General features: G+C 38.8%; 1 non-coding gene across 1 annotated transcript; it reads right to left on the reverse strand.

Moving 5' to 3' along the window:
- Nucleotides 1-948: 948 nt before the first annotated feature.
- LOC141723035 (small nucleolar RNA R71) lies at nucleotides 949-1,055 on the reverse strand. The gene has a single exon (XR_012576028.1). It is a non-coding gene; the product is annotated as a small nucleolar RNA R71 (small nucleolar RNA).
- Between the last annotated feature and the right edge of the window lie 13,932 nt (nucleotides 1,056-14,987).

Raw genomic sequence — 14,987 nt, forward strand, 5'->3', positions numbered from 1 at the left:
AATGAATTATTTAATGAAGTTAGAATTCCATGTTTGTCATATTTATTAATTCAATCAATCTTATTCTCGTAGTTATAATTATTAGTTTAATTCTTAGTTATAAACAACCTCACTGGGTTATCGTCTTAGCATTGAATAATAACCATACATTATTACTTAAGTGTGTGAACTAATTAGTTAACCAATACAGTCTCTGTGGGAATGAACTAGAAAAGATTATATACTACTTGCAAACTTGTATACTTGCGTGTATTATTAGCGCGTGTTTAGAGACTAACTAGTTTTTGGCGCCGCTGCCGGGGACTGCAGTGTTAATTGATAGTTTATGTACTTTCCATCAGCGGTCGTTAAAGTTCATTGACTCGGACATTGTTACTTATCTGTTTCCTTGTCTTATTTCAGGTACCCTAGTGAGGGTGTATGCATACACATTCGCGTACTCGTAAGAGAGCACTGGATAAAGCCGAGGAAGAAGTTGTGGTAGTTCGTAAGAAAGTTTTTGAGGAAGAAAAGAAGGTAGAAGAAGAAGAGATAGTTGAAGAACCAGTTGTAGTAGCGATGGGAGATCAAGCAGAACATCCGAAGGCTTTGATGGACTATTATCAGCCTAAGATTAATGACATTCAGTCAAGCATCATCATACCGGCTATTAGGGCTAACACTTTTGAGATCAAGTCAAGCACGATTCAGATGATACATAACTCAGTTCAGTTTGGGGGTTCTCCTACTGAAGACCCCAACATGCACATCAGGGATTTCATTGAGATCTGCGACACTTTCAAATTCAATGATGTGACTGATGATGCTATCAAGCTACTCCTGTTCCCATTCTCTATAAGGGACAAGGCTAAGTGCTGGTTACACTCTCTGCCAGCAGGATCTATCACCACTGGGGAGGATCTTGCGCAAAAGTTTCTCACTAAATTCTTCCCCATGGCGAAGACTGCTGCAATCAGGAATGCTCTTACCCAATTTGCTCAGCAAACAGGGGAATCTCTGTGTGAGGCTTGGGATCGATATAAGGAGATGCTAAGGAAGTGCCCACACCATGGCATGCCTGATTGGATGATTATTAATTGCTTCTAAAATGGATTGAGTGCTAGTCCTAGACCCATGCTTGATGCAGCATCAGGAGGAGCCTTGTGGGCTAAGAGCTATGATGAAGCTTATGAACTTACGGAACTGATGGCTGCTAATAAGTACCAGAAATATTCCCAGAGACTGACTCAGGGGGAAGTCGCAGGAATTCTGGAGTTGAATGCAACTACTGTTATCGCTGCCCAATTTAAGGCTTTGACGATGAAGGTGGACATGTTGGCTAATTATGGAGTAAATCAAATCGCTAGTGTATGTGAGCTTTGTGCTGGTGCCCATGAGACTGATCAGTGCACACTTTCTAGTGAATCAGATCAGTTCGTGAGCAACTTCCAGCGATCGCAGTAACCAGTGACAGCCACCTATCATCCCAACAACCGCAATCATCCTAATTTCAGTTGGAGCAATGCTCAGAACGCGATTCAACAACCTTATCAGCAGTACCCATCTAAACTGTACAACCCCCTGGTTTTCAGCAACAACAGTATGCACCTAGACAGCAACTCCAGCTGGAACAAGCCAATGAAAAATCTGAATTAGAGGAGTTGAAGCTGATGTGCAAGAGTCAAGCTGTTTTTATCAAGACCTTGGAAAATAAAATAGGTTAAATTGCCAATGCCTTGCTAAATCGCCATCCTGATACATTACCTAGTGACACTGAAATTCCGGGAAAGAGGGGAGCTAAGGAGCAGGTAAAGGCAATCACTTTAAGGTCTGGAAAGGTTGCGAATCCCGAACAAACTCAAGAGTTGACTGAAGAAGTTGGGGCCGATAAAGAAGTAATGTAGCATGACGAAGAAGTGGAACCAAGACTACTGTTGAGCACACTCCGCCTGAGGGTAATACAGGGGAGAAACAGATCTATCATCTACCGCCTTTTCCCAAGCGGCTGCAGAAGAAAAAGATGGACAAGCAATTTGAGAAGTTTCTGGAGGTGTTCAAGAAACTTCATATCAACAGACCTTTCACCGAGGCTCTCGAGCAGATTCCCAGTTATGCAAAGTTTATGAAAGGTATTCTCTCTCGGAAGGTGAAGCTAGATGATTTAGAGACAGTCATTCTCACGGAGGAACACAGTACTGTGCTGCAACAGAAGTTGCCTCTGAAGCTTAAAGATCCAAGAAGCTTCACTATTCCATGTACTATTGGAAAAGTGTCTTTTGACAGATGCTTATATGACTTGGGAGCTAGCATCAATCTGATGCCTTTGTCAATTTTCAAGCAGTTGGATTTACCTAATCCCAAACCGACTTATATGACCTTACAGTTGGCCAACCGTTCTATTACATATCTGCGAGGTATTGTGGAGGACGTCTTGGTCAAGGTTGATAAACTCATCTTTCCTGCTGATTTCATAATTCTTGATTTCAACGAGGATAAGAAGATTCCCATAATCTTGGGAAGACCTTTCTTGGTGGCTGGCCGAACCTTATATATGTGTAGAAGGGTGAGCTCACCATGCGAGTGCTGGATCAAGATGTTAATTTTAATGTGTTCAATGCTATGAAATTCCCTACTGATAATGAGGAGTGCTTCAAAGTGGAGTTGGTCGATTCGGTGGTCACCTCGGAACTTGATCAATTGCTAAGGACTGATGCCTTAGAAAAAGCCTTATTAGGGAATTCAGATAATGAAGATGACGAAGGGGAAGAACAATTGCAATATTTGAATGCTTCTCCTGGAAAAGGAAAATTGATACGCCTTTTGAATCTCTTGGAATGGAGGAATTGAACAAAGCTCCTAAACGCCTCAAGTCTTCTATTGAAGAAGCTCCCACTCTTGAACTTAAGCCTTTACCTGAACATTTGAGGTATGCATTTTTAGGTGATACATCTACTCTGCCTATTATTATTGTATCTGACCTTTCAGGTAGTGATAAGGAAAAGCTGTTAAGGATTCTGAGAGAGTTCAAGTCGGTAATCGGATGGACTATAACAGATATCAAGGGAATCAGCCATTTTTACTGTATGCATAAAATTCTGCTAGAGGAAGGTAGCAAACCTACGGTCGAGTAGCAAAGAAGACTTAATCCTATCATGAAGGAAGTAGTGAAGAAATAAATTCTTAAGTGGCTAGATGCAGGAATCATCTACCCTATCTTTGACAGTTCATGGGTAAGACCGGTTCAATGTGTGCCAAAGAAAGGTGGAATTATCGTGGTAGTAAATGAGAAGAATGAGCTTATTCCTACAAGGACAGTCATGGGGTGGAGAGTTTGCATGGACTATAAGAAGCTAAACAAAGCCACTAGGAAGGATCACTTCCCTTTGCTCTTCATTGATCAGTTGCTCGACAGGTTGGCCGGTCATGAGTACTATTGTCTTCTGGATGGATATTCGGGTTACAATCAGATTTATATCGCTCCAGAAGATAAGGAGAAAACTACCTTCACTTGTCCATTTGGTACTTTCGCCTTCAAACGAGTTTCTTTTGGTCTGTGTGGTGCACCAGCCACATTTCAGAGATGTATGATGGCCATCTTTTTTGACATGATTGGCCAGAATGTGGAGGTGTTCATGGATGACTTCTCAGTCTTTGGCGATTCTTTTGATGAATTCTTGCAAAATCTTGGACATGTTCTCAAGAGGTGTGTTGAGACCAACCTGGTTCTCAATTGGGAAAAATGTCACATTATGGTGCGACAGGGAATCATTCTCGGGCACAAATTTTCTAGTATGGGCCTTGAGGTGGATAAGGCCAAGGTGGGGGTCATTGAGAATCTTCTTCCACCCATTTCTGTTAAGGGAATTCGTAGTTTTCTTGGTCATGCGGGTTTCTACAGGCGTTTCATCAAAGACTTCTCGAAAATTTCGAAGCCATTGTGAAGTCTGTTAGAGAAAGATGTTCCTTTCAAGTTTGATAACAAGTGCCTTGCAGCTTTTGAGATATTGAAGATGAGTCTAATCATGACACTGGTCATAACTGCACCTGATTGGAAAGAGCCTTTTGAGATGATGTGCGATGCAAACGACTATGTAGTTGGAGCAGTTCTTGGGCAACAGAAGAATAACATATTTCATGTGGTCTACTATGCTAGTAAGACCCTAAATGGTGCCCAACTGAATTATACTACTACGGAGAAAGAGCTTTTGGCTATTGTCTATGGTTTTGAGAAATTTCGATCTTATCTACTTGGGACTAAGGTGACAGTTTTCATTGATCACGCCGCAATCCGATATCTCGTCTTAAAAAAGGACTCGGAGCCTACATTGATTAGATGGGTTTTTTTGCTCCAAGAATTTGAACTAGAGATCAAGGACAGAAAAGGAACTGAAAATCAAGTCGCTGATCATCTCTCGTGTTTAGAAAATCCTAATACTACTTCATTGGATAAGACATTGATAAATGAGTCTTTTCCCGACGAGCAACTATTTGGAGTGCAAGAAGAAGAACCATGGTTTGCATACATTATAAACTACCTTGTGAGCAATATCCTGCCTCCCGACTTATCTTATGCTCAAAGGAAGAAGTTTCTATATGAGGTGAAGTGGTATATGTGGGATGAACCATTTCTTTTTCGCCAAGGAGCTGACCAAATTATCAGGAGATGTATTCCTTACAGCGAAACAGGGGGTATCTTGCGAGATTGCCACTCAACGGCTTATGGAGGACATTATGGTGGAGAAAAGACAACAGCTCGTGTTCTTCAAGTAGGTTTTATTGGCCGACGTTGTTTAAAGATGCTCATCAGTTCATTTTGAAATGTGATCGATGTCAACGTACGGATAATATGTCTAAAAGGGATGAGATGCCTCTTAATATGCTTCTTGAGGTTGAGGTCTTTGATGTTTAGGGAATTGACTTTATGGGGCCATTTTTTCTCATCTTGTAACAATCAGTATATCTTGTTGGCGGTTGATTACATGTCGAAATGGGTTAAAGTTAAGGTGTTGTCGACGAACGATGCGAAAGTGGTGCTTAATTTTCTTTATAAGCAAATATTCACAAGGTTTGGAAATCCAAGAGTCATAATCAGTGATGAGGGGTCGCATTTTTGCAATCGCAAGTTTACTGCTATGATGAAAAGGTATAATGTGAATCATCGCATTGCTACGACTTATCATCCTCAGACGAATGGTCAAGCTGAGGTATCTAACAGAGAGATCAAGCACATTTTGGAGAAAGTGGTGTGTCCATCAAGGAAGGATTGGTCTTTGAAGCTTGATGAAGCTGTTTGGGTGTATAGAACAACATATAAGACTCCATTGGGAATGTCTCCATTTCAGTTGGTTTATGGTAAGGGGTGTCATTTTCCTGTGGAGCTCGAGCATAAGGCATATTGAGCTTTGAAGAAGTTGAAGCTAGACTTGGATGCGGCTGAAAAGAAAAGGATGCTTCAATTGAATGAACTTGCCGAGTTTCGACTTCAAGCTTATGAGAACAACAAAATGTATAAGGAGAAAGTCAAGAGGTGGCACGATAGGGGTCTAGTGCTCAAGTCATTTGTTCCGGGGCAACAAGTTCTTTTATTCAACTATCGTCTCCGTCTTTTTCCTAGAAAGTTGAAGTCAAGATGGTCAGGGCCGTTTATTGTCAAAACTGTGTTCCCACATGGAGCGGTGAAAATTTTTGAGAATGATCCGGGCCAGGCATTCAAGGTAAATGGTCAAAGGTTGAAGCATTATTATGGTGACATGGAAAACCGTGAGGTGGTTAGTGCTGTTTTATTGTCCATTTGATCACGAGATTCTACGTCGAGCTAGTGACGTAAAAGAAGCACTTCTTGGGAGGCAACCCAAGTATGTTGTACATTAGTAAGTAGAAGAAGCAAGAAGAAAAGAGAAAAACACAAAAAAACCAAAAAAAGAAAAAATTCAGGGCCAGCTACAGAAGCTGGGCGCGGCCGCGTGAAAATTCAGGGCCAACTACAGAAGCTGGGCGCGCCCGCGCTGAACAAGCGCGCGCCCACGCTGAACAAGCGCGCGCCCACGCTAAACAAGTGCGCGGCCGCGCCGTTTTTCCAGTAGCCAAGCACGTCCGCGCTGTTCTAGCGCGCGGCCGCGCCAGTTTTCCAGAAAGTGAGCGCACCCGCGCTGTCCTAGCGTGCGACCGCGCCGGGTCCCTATTCAAAAAAAAATATAAAAACGGCAGTTTTAAGAGAGAATCGGGATTTTTAAGCAAAAATCAATTCCAACCCGATTTTTACTCTTCCACATCCCATAATTCCCTCTCCTAATCAATTCCATTATTCCCACGATACCCATAATCAATTCCCACTTCTTTTCCTTATAGAATTTATACCTGTCCACCTATAAATACATTCACTTACATACAACTTCTCCACCAATTCACAAACTCTCAAACACAAATTCTCTCTAAACACTTAAACTTTTATTCTCTCTTCTTCAATCCCGATGGCACCCAAGAGACAAAGAACACAAGTTGACAGCAGCACCACCGATTCTTCATCTACGGGTGGTGTGAGGCCCATGTTTTCTACTCCTGAGGCTGAGATGGAGTACACAAGGCTTCTCTCGAAGCCTATTGCTAAAGAGCAAGGTTTTCTGCCATCAGGGAAGGATGGTAAGCTGTTAGAGATGATTCTCGAGATGGGTTGGGTACCTTTCTGTGAGGCTCCTGCTGCTGTGCCCATGAGTGTTGTGTGGGAGTTCTATGCAAATTCCAAGGCAGAGAAGAATGGTTTCACGGTGGTGAGGGGGAGGACTGTAGAGTATAGTGCTGATGCTATCAGGGCGGTGATTGAGCAGCCTGGAAGGAAGTTGGGTCGGGACACTTGGAACGATAAGACTCCGAAGGACTTTGATTTGGATCTCATCGTTGCTACTCTCTGTGTGCCTGAGACTCATTAGAAGTTCAAGAGGGGCACTACTGATTACTCCACATTCCCGGCATCGTGCATGAACAGGTTTGCACGGGCTTGTAACTCCTTTATTTATGCTAACATCATGCCATCTTCACATGTGCATGAGGTTACTATGGAGCGTGCTCGTCTACTGTGGGGTATTCTGCAGGGTGATTACATTGACTTGGGGATAGTGATACATCAGGGAATTTTGAGATTCTTGAGGGGAGGTACTACATATATTATTCCGTACACGTCAGTTGTGATGAAGTTGTGCGTGGCAGTTCGAGTTCATTGGCCAGCACATGAGCAACTTCAGCTTCCCAGTGCTCCTATTGATAGTTCTATGCTGCACAGCATGCAGGAGTGGGGAGGAGAAAAACCCAATCCTAAGGTGCTTGGTTACACGTTTGATCATCTGCCAGGAGGTGTGCCCCGCGATCAGATGTATGCTTGTGATACGTAGCAGACAAGCCGAGCAGCTTGGAGAGCTTAATATGGAGAGGGGGCTGGTTCATCGCAGCAGCAGCAGGAAGCAGTAGGAGCAGAGATGGGAGCTGGTCTGAGTTCGATGCAGTATAGGCGTCTCGCGAGGAGGATGGATGTGATGCATGACATCCATAGTTGGTTTGCACACAATCTCACCCAGGCACTTGGGATAGCTTTCAGATCCACCTGTGTTGACATCCAGTGGCTAGTTTTGGTGAGGATTCAGTGTATTCGCCTCTAGACACGCCTGACACTCCACCCGTTGAGGGTGAGGATTCTGATTCACAGTAGGTATGCCTGATTCCTTACTATTACCTTCACTGAGGACAGTGAATATTTTAAGTTTAGGGGTAGTAGTTGAAGGAATATAGTTTGTGTGAGTCCATATAGTTTGCATATTCATGATAGTTTTATTTCATATAGTTGCATATTTTTCCATGTATTTGGTAGTTTTATGATATTTTGTTCATGTAGTTTCATGCATTTGCATTATAACATGATTCCTTAGATAATTTTCCTATTAACTTGTGATATTGATGCTAGTGTGATGATGTCATATTTGGTGATGTTGAGTCTTATTGGATTGATTTGCATACTAGAGATACTTGTATTTCACTAAGTCTTATAGGTTGCTAGAGTGCTAGATCATAGTCATGATTTGTTTAATTTTCGAGGTTTAATCACTTGTTTATATTTGGAATTTAGGGTATTCTCTTAATAAAAAAAGATATGGATATTTAAAAATTGGAGAAATTAGATTTCATTGCTAGTTATGTGGCTAGGTGTTAAATGGCTAGTAGCCGGCTCATATTTATATGAGTAGTCTAGGGTTGAACGAGATGGAGCGAAACACACTCGTTCAGAAATTTGTTGAAAAAAAGAAAAAAAAAGGAGAAAAAAAAGAATAAGTGTTATGCATAATTGATCACGAGTGGGCTCTTTAGTACTCGAGTTATTAAGTTCTTAGGGGACTTTGTGCCTAGTGACCTAAGTCTTTTATAGTCTAGGATTTGCTAACCTAACGCTCGCTATATGGGTACTATTGTATAAGTCTTTTGAGGACCTCGCTCATTGCACGATCAAATAAGCATACTTGTGTTGTGTTATTATGAATAAAAGCATGAATCCATAAAAACTTTGATGTAAAGATTGAAGTGTTATAAGTTATTTTGAGTCTAGCTTTTATTCTATTTATAAACTTGTGATTGTTCTGATAAGTAGTGAGTCATGATTGTCGATCTAGTTGTGATAGTATATCTGTAAGCATTTGCACACACGCACTTCTCCGGTTTGTAGGTTGATTTGAGAGATTTGATTGATCTTTATGCGAATAATTGTATTTGATGAGGTATTGCTTATTGGTTAGTTTAGTTACTCTATGGGGATCATTGCATTCATTTTAGTTGCATTCATGCATTTTTATTTCTTGTTCCGTGAGTCTGTTTATGCTTGAGGACAAGCATCGATTCAAGTTTGGGGGTATGTTGAGTGGCGTTTATGACACTTTATAATGCTCAAATAAGCTTTGGATTGGTGCATTTGTCCTCAAGTTGTTAAGTGTTTTAATGTATTTTTGAGTGTTTTTGCATTTCAGGCGTTATCTAGGTAATCAGGTGAATTAGCATTGTTTTGGTGCTAATATAGTGTCTAGGTGGTGTTGGAATAAAAGTTCGTGAAGATTGGCTCGAATCCGCAAGAAAAAGAAAAGAAATTGTATCTGACAGAAGCTAGCGCGCCCGCGCTGAACAAGCATGCGATCGAGCTGAAGTACAGGAAGCTAGCGCGCCCGCGCTGATGAAGCGCGCGGCCGTGCTGTGTTGGGATAATAAAATCCTGGTTATATTACAATTCTGTTTTTTGGACTCCTGGGCTGATTGGACTGCTATATATTGATAACTCAAGATCGTTTTTTAATAAGGAGACTTACCAGAGCACAAGGAGAAGACGATAAGAGACTTATAGCATAATTCAACAAAGGCGAAGACGATCTAGTTTATTCTTGTGAATATTTGTTTTGAGTTGTAATCTTAGATGCTCGTTTCTTGTTTTGTTGAACCTATACTCTTGTTTGTACTTGGTTTTATTTATTCGTTATAAAGACTACGCTTTATATACCATGCTTTCATCGGAACCCACGTTGATAATGAGTCCGATTATGGGCTAATCGTTATCATGGGGTTCTAGCGGACTTATTTATGGATTTCTTTAGTTAAATTATTCGATGCCTTAGTATGTGGTGATTGTATGATATCTTAGTACTGGTTGTGCATATTTATCTTATGAGCGTCGCGAACTTATCAGATAGTGTGTTAATTATTAATGAAGCGAAAGTGAATTTAAGGATTTAGAACTTACCATGCTAGCATAGGTTCATGTATTGTCATGCATGATTCTTAGGTAATTTTAACCATCTTACTTGCCCTGTGTAATCAAGATAGATAACTTGTGATTAAAACGTTATGTTATCAAATTCTATAGACATATAGGGTCTTGATGTAATGACTGAGGATTTTACGACGTAATTAAGTCAATAAAGTATGTGTTATGAGATGTGATTATAATTATGTTACTAAGTGCTGATTAATTGACTTTTCTGTATATTAGAATATAGGAGCGTAGATAAAAACATTCCAATTTAAAGAGTCAGCTTAGAAGTTAAGCTGTGGTGTTGGGCCGTCAGGTAGAACGGAACCCATCCTAATAAGGAGTTAAAGAGTATAAAATGTGAATTTTGTGTGATTAAATGAAAAGAATATGTAAATAAAGTATTTCATCCTAAGTGACGTGTTGATTGGTAAAGATAATGAGAAGCGTAATCGAAACGCTGAGCGTCGGGCCGTCAGGCTGAACGTGACCCGGTACGCGTAAAAGAGGATAAAGATTAAAGAGGGATAAATTCTATGATCAGACTTGAGTTGTTATGTGATTATATATGTGAGATTGTTGTCTGCGTGCATGGCTATGTGTTCTGTGACAGTTTTTGTGAATTTTAAAGGAATTACGTGATTTAAAGAAAGGTTTAATTAACCTTCGCGCATTTTTATAAAATCATTCGAGTAAGATAAAAACATGGGATTTGTTCTGATATCTTCGTAGTAGTCCCAGAGACTTTTTAAAAATGATGAGTGGATTTATTTGTTGGTCTTTGTATTTTTATATTGATTTTATGTGGAAAATGATATTATTAAAGCAAGCTTGCGAAATTCATATAAAATCAACCGTCTGCTCAAAAATCTATTATGAATAATGGATAAAAAGCTAATTTCGAGGCCTGCGTATTAAAATTGTCATTTTCAATAATTCTCGAATTCCCAAGAGAGATATACTTTATATTTGATTTTTGTTACATTTGAGTAAAAAAGAAAAGGAACAAAAGAGCTAGAAAGGGAATTAGTAGATTATAAATTTGCCCTTATTTTTAAGTGGTATATAAACTCACTTCCCTTTTCTTTTTATTTCTCTTCCTCCCGTGCACTCACTTTCTCTTCTCTCTTTTCTCTCTCTCTCTCGAACACTCTCACTCTCTTTCTCTCTCGGCTTTCTTCTATCTCTCTCGGTATACCTCTCTTTTCCTTGTTTAATCTCACCAATCATCGCTAAATCTTCTTGATAAACACCTATATGTAGGTAGAAGAGTGTGCATGTGTGTATATCTACTTGCATGTAGATGTGTGTGTGTTGTGTGTGCTCGATGTGTGTGTGTTCACCCGAGAACCACTTGGTTCTTGTTGTTCTTGTTGATATCATCTTGTTTAAGCATGATTCCTTGTAAATGAATGATATAGAAGATGTGCATGTTAGTTATTTTGAGTAATTGATGGAAAACGGGGGCTTCTTGGTTGGACACCCTCAAATAAGGGCACCACCGTGAAGCCACCGCCACCGGTGATGAACTCCGGTGAACCGGTGGTGAGTGATGATATAAACACTGAGCTATACTACACCAAAACTTGTTCTTTTGATTGTTGCATGTGTTAATCTTGAAAACACCCGAATGGGTTTTGATTTTTAAGAGAATTAAGTTGATGTTAGTTGATGAAAATGAGTTGTTAATGTTTAATCTTAGAAATTATTGTTTGATTAAAGTGATTGGTATTGTAAAGGGTCGAAATTGTCCATGCATGTGTTGATTAGTGTAAAATCCGAATAGGGTTTTGGGTTATCAAAGAATAAATTGATTTTGGTTGATAAAAATGATTGTTTGATAGTTGTTTTTGAAATTGATGGATCAACTAAGGGCCTAAATTGAATTAAAGGTTAAAATCGAGTATGCATGCGGGATTGTGTTATGTTTGGTCCGAATTCTTGCTTAATAAAGAAAAAGATAGCAACTTGGTGTGTTATCCTTGCTTGAATCAACTAGGATTTAGGTTTAAACCATTAAAATACTCTTGCATGTCAATTGTAAGATCAAATTAAAGATGTATGTTGTATTTCTTGAGAAATTCGAATGGTATAGTTGTTTTATAAGAATATTAAGTTGGATTACATGACTAAATGATTGTTTATGAGTTTATGTGGATTTGGTATGAAAAATTGATTGATTTTGATTGGTATTTATAGTAGGGCCGAATGGACCATGATTTTTAAGAAGTCAAATTCAAGTTTAAGTGACGGATTTGATTATAGAAGATAACTAGGTGATTGCATGTGAAAAATTTAGAAAATGTTTGCTCATTTGCTATTTTTGGTTCGAATTATAGAATTTTAAAAAAGGAAGAATTAGTCGCCCTGATTCTAAACGGTTATAAGTAGTGTTATGATTATGGAATTGAGTTTTGAATGAAATGTGTACTCATGTGAGTTGTGGTTGCTTGATTTGGTTTAAAGTCGAATTAAAAGTGTGTTTTAAGATATAAGTTGTTCGTTGAATACTTGGAAAGGGTAAGAACGAAGTATATTATATGATATGTGTATTTGTGTAACTATACTCGTATAGTTAAGGTCAATTGTTTGATAGGATTAGCGTAAATAGTAATCATTCCGGGAACGAGAGTTGAGAATCTGATTAGGGTTTTGGTTTTATTGTAGATTCGGAGCGTGAGGGCATTCAGGCTAGGAAAGGAAAGGATTTACTAGGTGACAGTAGTTCAACATTCAGGAAAGCAAATTCAGGCAAGTAACTCTGATTACTTGTGTAAATGGTTATAAAGAGAATGTTGTTCATACCATGTAGAGTATTGAACTGTTTAATTATGAAACCCTGATATTGATTTGAGATACCCTGCCTTTGTTCTTGATAAACTGTTATTGATAAACTTAATGATTCAACCCTTTGATAATCTGTCCTTTCTGTTCAAATTATGTATTGAGCCATGAAATATATATTGAACCCTCTGATTATCCTTGTTAACCCTGTTTAATGATACCCTGTTCCTCCTGATCACCCTATTGATCCCTAAACAGATGTTGATCCTTCTAATTTAGTGCCTTGTTATCCTTGATACAGAATCCTTATGAATTGTTCCTTGTTTATCTTTGAATCACTCCCTGAACTTTGTTTCCTTAAAAATCTGAATTAAGAATGAGTTTCGACTTGAATAAGTCCGAATGATTTCAAATGCTTGGTAATGATAAAATGAATTTTAGAAAACCTATTTGTTTTTCCAACTCAAGGTTTTCCAAATGAATTCCTGATGGATTGGATTGGGACGTAAGAGGCTAGTGGGACTAGTCCAGTCATGGTAAGAGGCTAGCGGGGCTAGTCCAACTTAAGGCTGAAATTATGCCGATTGGTACCTTAAAGACCGGATGGAGGTCAGTACGGGCTGATCACCCGTATTAATATGAAATGGAAAGATAAAGTGATCCAATCAAGGGTTCTAAATGATTATTTAAAAAGGGAACTGAAACTTTCTGTTCAGTAAATTGATTTTTTTGAAAATGAAAATGGTTCATATTGTTTTGAAAAGAGTTGAGTATGATGTGAAGCTTAAAGCTCGAGAACCCTGATTCTTAAATCTGTTGATCATATGATTGAGTCTATATATTGAAATACTGTTGCTTTCCTCTATTGAAAGATCTATTCTGATCCTTTATTGATTTGTGATGAATGTTGGCTTTCGAACCACGTTGAGCCTTGTTCCTTAAAAGCTCCATATTGTTCCTTCAAAAACCTTTCCTTAACCCAAAAGCTGGAATCTGCCACCTAGATCAAATAAAGTAGAATGCCCTGAGTTTGGTAAAGCATATTGTGAATTGATATTGTAGAACTGCTATATAGTTACTTGCTGAGTTTTATACTCATTTGTCTTATTTTAATCTAACCATGGCAGTTAAGCAAGAAGATGGTCAGGCTTAGGCGCACTGCTCGTAAGAGCGTTCCTGGTGGTCCCTACCGTGTTGAGGGCTTCCGGTTGCCAGAGCAGGTAGTGGTAATTAAGAGTGAGCTCGCGCCTAGAAGGAAATGTTTAAAGATACAATGGGTTATCTGTCGGTTCCCAGCCGGAATCGATATTGTTTATTTAATGATATTTTGGGTTTGTAAGTTATATTTTATGATTGGTAGTTGTAATCTTGTCTCATACTTTATCCTGTTGATCCTGTTAGGAGTTAATCGGGATTTATGCATATTTAATTATTAGATTAGAGGTGTGTGACTCCTCATTTCCTAACACCGAGATTGAGGGCGTCGCACTTGATATAATTGGTGTCTATTCAGCTTCTATCTCTTTTGTGGATGTCTGGTAGTATGGTACTCGTGCAACGAAAGTTGGCGTTTATCAGTTTCGTGTTATCTGATTAGTGTCATCACCATTACATGCTAAGGTTAAGATCAATAAGGCTATTGAATGAAGTATTTAATGAAGTTAGAATTCCATGTTTGTCATACTTATTAATTCAGTCAATCTTATTCTCGTAGTTATAATTATTAGTTTAATTCTTAGTTATAAAAAACCTCACTGGGTTATCGTCTGAGCATTGAATAATAACCATACATTGTTGCTTAAGTGTGTGAATTAATTAATTAACCAATACAGTCTTTGTAGGAACGAACTAGAAAATATTCTACACTACTTGCGAACTCGTATACTTGCGTGTATTATTAGCGCGTGTTTAGCGACTAACAATTCCAGCCGTCAAACAACCAGAATCATCCCTGAAATCAATTCTCCGATCAAACTCAACCAAACTCCGACCAAAACATCGATTTGGCTGATTTGTACATGAAATTACGAGGTTAATAGCTTAAATTAAAGCCTGAAACACGTACAATCAAACCCCTATATCCATATATACCTCAGCTATCTCAAAAATAAAAAATGATTAATTGAAAATTAAGTATAAACCCTAGAAATTGAATTCATCTATTCTGGTATCGTTTATTCAATTAAACACCATGAATCAACTGTAAACATCATAAGGAAGCTATGAATCATCAAATCATCCTAATAACCCTAGAATCAAAAAGACCCAATTCGAACATAAACCCTAGAAATCGAAAATCAAAATATACGAATTAAAACATGAAATTGATAGTAGAAACTGAAAGAACCGATCAAAATCTTCGATTTGAGTACTTGAATCACTCGTTTTGATGCAGAAATTAGCTTGAAATCATGGTTTGATTCTTCAACCCGAATTCAAAGAATTGACCCGA

This window comes from Apium graveolens, chromosome 4 (assembly GCF_009905375.1).
Source record: "Apium graveolens cultivar Ventura chromosome 4, ASM990537v1, whole genome shotgun sequence".
Lineage (NCBI taxonomy): Eukaryota > Viridiplantae > Streptophyta > Magnoliopsida > Apiales > Apiaceae > Apium > Apium graveolens.